This window comes from Schistocerca gregaria, unplaced genomic scaffold, assembly GCF_023897955.1.
Source record: "Schistocerca gregaria isolate iqSchGreg1 unplaced genomic scaffold, iqSchGreg1.2 ptg001021l, whole genome shotgun sequence".
Classification (NCBI taxonomy): domain Eukaryota; kingdom Metazoa; phylum Arthropoda; class Insecta; order Orthoptera; family Acrididae; genus Schistocerca; species Schistocerca gregaria.
In genome coordinates this window covers 152,501-157,500 of record NW_026062369.1, presented here as the reverse complement: position 1 = coordinate 157,500, position 5,000 = coordinate 152,501, and the positions used below count along the sequence as shown (strand labels likewise).

General features: G+C 54.1%; 1 non-coding gene across 1 annotated transcript in view; it reads left to right on the top strand.

The window, feature by feature from the left end:
• Positions 1–3,523: 3,523 nt before the first annotated feature.
• The window catches only part of LOC126327130 (small subunit ribosomal RNA), a 1,893-nt gene continuing 416 nt past the window's right edge, over positions 3,524–5,000 (top strand). The window contains exon 1 of the ribosomal RNA XR_007561009.1: positions 3,524–5,000. This exon is cut by the window's right edge and continues 416 nt beyond it. This is a non-coding gene — a ribosomal RNA (small subunit ribosomal RNA).

The following is a 5,000-nucleotide window of genomic DNA, read 5'->3' as shown; positions in this document are numbered from 1 at the left end:
CAGTGTGAACCGCACTCGACCCAGTCACCCTATCTCACAGTCCACTCTGTGTGTAACAAAGCGAAAGCACCAAAGCACTATCGTTCAACAACATCCATTTTATCCTCGCTGCCACAGGACACTATCCAAAGAACGACAAGAGGAACGTCACGTCCACTAATAAGACAGAATGTCTCACACCACCCGCAAACAACGCAGCTCAAATCAGCCAGCAACACCCACAGTGGTCCACCCAGTATCAACACAGGACGCAACGCCACGCCACAACACAAAAGGTACAAGTAATAAAATACCCTTTGGCCACACTCCTTATAAAGGCATCGAACCAACCCACCACCTGACACCAGCCAAACGTACATCCTGATTTGACACATCTCTGGCAACCTAACCCACGTTGGCCCTTAACCTAACCCACGTTGGCCCTTAACCTAACCCACGTTGGCCCTTAACCTAACCCACGTTGGCCCTTAACCTAACCCACGTTGGCCCTTAACCTAACCCACGTTGGCCCTTAACCTAACCCACGTTGGCCCTTAACCTAACCCACGTTGGCCCTTAACCTAACCCACGTTGGCCCTTAACCTAACCCACGTTGGCCCTTAACCTAACCCACGTTGGCCCTTAACCTAACCCACGTTGGCCCTTAACCTAACCCACGTTGGCCCTTAACCTAACCCACGTTGGCCCTTAACCTAACCCACGTTGGCCCTTAACCTAACCCACGTTGGCCCTTAACCTAACCCACGTTGGCCCTTAACCTAACCCACGTTGGCCCTTAACCTAACCCACGTTGGCCCTTAACCTAACCCACGTTGGCCCTTAACCTAACCCACGTTGGCCCTTAACCTAACCCACGTTGGCCCCTTAACCTAACCCACGTTGGCACCTTAACCTAAGTTACGCTGCACCTTAACCTAAGTTACGCTGCACCTTAACCCAAGTTACGCTGCACCTTAACCCAAGTTACGCTGCACCTTAACCCAAGTTACGCTGCACCTTAACCCAAGTTACGCTGCACCTTAACCCAAGTTACGCTGCACCTTAACCCAAGTTACGCTGCACCTTAACCCAAGTTACGCTGCACCTTAACCCAAGTTACGCTGCACCTTAACCCAAGTTACGCTGCACCTTAACCCAAGTTACGCTGCACCTTAACCCAAGTTACGCTGCACCTTAACCCAAGTTACGCTGCACCTTAACCCAAGTTACGCTGCACCTTAACCCAAGTTACGCTGCACCTTAACCCAAGTTACGCTGCACCTTAACCCAAGTTACGCTGCACCTTAACCCAAGTTACGCTGCACCTTAACCCAAGTTACGCTGCACCTTAACCCAAGTTACGCTGCACCTTAACCCAAGTTACGCTGCACCTTAACCCAAGTTACGCTGCACCTTAACCCAAGTTACGCTGCACCTTAACCCAAGTTACGCTGCACCTTAACCCAAGTTACGCTGCACCTTAACCCAAGTTACGCTGCACCTTAACCCAAGTTATGCTGCACCTTAACCCAAGTTACGCTGCACCTTAACCCAAGTTACGCTGCACCTTAACCCAAGTTACGCTGCACCTTAACCTAACTTACGCTGCACCTTAACCTAACTTACGCTGCACCTTAACCTAACTTACGCTGCACCTTAACCTAACTTACGCTGCACCTTAACCTAACTTACACTGCACCTTAACTGTCACATGTAACGTCACAGGAATGTAGCTTTGCCTAACAGCAACCCTCTGAACATAGTTCACTGCTTGGATCCTCTGGTGTCATGTGTATTTCTTGATGCCATGGTGCGTACCCTCACATAAAGGTCTTTCGAGTGTTGCGTACTTTCTACACAGTCCCGCTAACCACTGGAAGGGTGTACCGCTACAGAACGAATATCGCCCTCCCCTCCTGCCCTTCCAAGCTGGTCGGTCAGGCGTTTGTTTGTGAAATGAGCCTTGCAGCTGTTCAGTTGCATTCGGTTGTCGATGCAGTCAGTGTACGTTGTGGTACGGCCTGTGTGGACTGTCCGCTGATGTACGCGTAACCCACACTGATCATCCGTCGTTACGTACTGAGTGACATAATGTGGCACATGCTTGACCGTACACCGGCTGCGCCCTACAATGGCGAATCATAAGGGCCATATGTTGTGCACGATGCTACTTGTCTCGTCTCCCCATTACAGCGAGATTGCACTGTTGTACGCCGTACAGACATGTGGTAGGTAGGTACGGACGAAAGTATTGCATGTTGGCCCCCCCCCCCCCCCTCCTCCCTCTGCCGGGAATCAGCGTGAGCCGTCTGTTGATGTAGCGACGAGGGTTTTCCTATTTAATCGTATTGCCCCACACAACATGATAGCACGGTGGACCGCGTTCCACATCTGCGACATGCTACAGAGGCCGGTTGACAGTCGACCGCGCAAGGGACATTGCACACGTGCGCGGACCATCTTCCACGTGTTCTCTCGTGTACATGCCGCAGTGTGTATGTGGGCTGATGTAGCGTGTCGTGACACATAACATGCAGGCATGCCAGAATCGTAGATTTCGCAAATGTAGATTGACGTATACGTTTGCTGCCAAAGATCCGCAAATGAACTGGAAATCAGTTGTTGAGCGGTTGTTCGCGCTGCAGGTGCATCGGTGATAGCGACGATCGGTACATCTATGAACCGGTTGTTTCGGCGGTACCCGCCATGCCCCCGAACCTGAGTTGGCCATGTGGGTATGAAGCGATACGAGGCTGTGGCTTGGCGGGACAGTCCCCGGCCGGTGAGGGGGGGCCGCCCGGCGTGCTGGCCGCGCGCTGCGTGAGCGCACGCACTACAGCCGGCTGGTGTGGGGCGCCCAGTGGCAGGAGCGCCGGCCGACGGGCCCGGCTGGCGTCCCAGCTATGCGCCGGCGCACCCTGCGCGCGGCGCCAGGCGGCCAAAGTGGGTTCTGCCGAGCCCGGTGCGAAGCGCGGTGGACATCTGCAGTGTGCTGGTCCGATTGCGGACTGTGTGCGTTGAGGATGCGCCGCCGCCCGGCACTCGGCGTCGCGACGCCGTCTGCTGCTCGGTCGCCCCCAGCGGTTCTCGCAGGTGGTTTGTATCGCAGCTCTGCGGACGTGTTGGCGCGTGCGCTGTGCTGGGAGAGTTCGCTTCTGCACCCAAGTGGGGCTTTGCCCTTCTGTGGCGCTGGCGTTGGAGCTGCCGGTCACCGTAGGTGGCGCGTGTTGTTTCCCGCCGGCAATGCCACGACAGCACGCTCCCGGGCCTCTGTCGGCAGCGGCAAGCTCAGTTGGGAGCACGGGTGTTCGCACTGAAAGCGTCTACTCGCCCATCTCCGGGCGATTGCGCCTCTCTCGAACCCGACCAAGTACTTAGGACGGCGCTGCGCGCCGCCGGGACCTGAGAGGGTTTCGAGGTGTATCGTGCAGGGGAGCTCAGCCTCCTCCTGTTTGCAGAATAATTGAGCGGACGCTTGCGTGTTCGCGCGGGCCCTCGGGACACACTCCCGGGCGGCCGGCTGCTCAGCTCTCGTTGACGCAGCTCCCTGGTTGATCCTGCCAGTAGTCATATGCTTGTCTCAAAGATTAAGCCATGCATGTCTCAGTACAAGCCGCATTAAGGTGAAACCGCGAATGGCTCATTAAATCAGTTATGGTTCCTTAGATCGTACCCACGTTACTTGGATAACTGTGGTAATTCTAGAGCTAATACATGCAAACAGAGTCCCGACCAGAGATGGAAGGGACGCTTTTATTAGATCAAAACCAATCGGATTGGCTCGTCTGGTCCGTTTGCCTTGGTGACTCTGAATAACTTTGGGCTGATCGCACGGTCCTCGTACCGGCGACGCATCTTTCAAATGTCTGCCTTATCAACTGTCGATGGTAGGTTCTGCGCCTACCATGGTTGTAACGGGTAACGGGGAATCAGGGTTCGATTCCGGAGAGGGAGCCTGAGAAACGGCTACCACATCCAAGGAAGGCAGCAGGCGCGCAAATTACCCACTCCCGGCACGGGGAGGTAGTGACGAAAAATAACGATACGGGACTCATCCGAGGCCCCGTAATCGGAATGAGTACACTTTAAATCCTTTAACGAGTATCTATTGGAGGGCAAGTCTGGTGCCAGCAGCCGCGGTAATTCCAGCTCCAATAGCGTATATTAAAGTTGTTGCGGTTAAAAAGCTCGTAGTTGGATTTGTGTCCCACGCTGTTGGTTCACCGCCCGTCGGTGTTTAACTGGCATGTATCGTGGGACGTCCTGCCGGTGGGGCGAGCCGAAGGCGTGCTTGCGCGTCCCGAGGCGGACCCCGTTGAAATCCTACCAGGGTGCTCTTAGTTGAGTGTCTCGGTGGGCCGGCACGTTTACTTTGAACAAATTAGAGTGCTTAAAGCAGGCAAGCCCGCCTGAATACTGTGTGCATGGAATAATGGAATAGGACCTCGGTTCTATTTTGTTGGTTTTCGGAACCCGAGGTAATGATTAATAGGGACAGGCGGGGGCATTCGTATTGCGACGTTAGAGGTGAAATTCTTGGATCGTCGCAAGACGAACAGAAGCGAAAGCATTTGCCAAGTATGTTTTCATTAATCAAGAACGAAAGTTAGAGGTTCGAAGGCGATCAGATACCGCCCTAGTTCTAACCATAAACGATGCCAGCCAGCGATCCGCCGCAGTTCCTCCGATGACTCGGCGGGCAGCCTCCGGGAAACCAAAGCTTTTGGGTTCCGGGGGAAGTATGGTTGCAAAGCTGAAACTTAAAGGAATTGACGGAAGGGCACCACCAGGAGTGGAGCCTGCGGCTTAATTTGACTCAACACGGGAAACCTCACCAGGCCCGGACACCGGAAGGATTGACAGATTGATAGCTCTTTCTTGATTCGGTGGGTGGTGGTGCATGGCCGTTCTTAGTTGGTGGAGCGATTTGTCTGGTTAATTCCGATAACGAACGAGACTCTAGCCTGCTAACTAGTCGCGTGACATCCTTCGTGCTGTCAGCGATTACTTTTCTTCTTAGA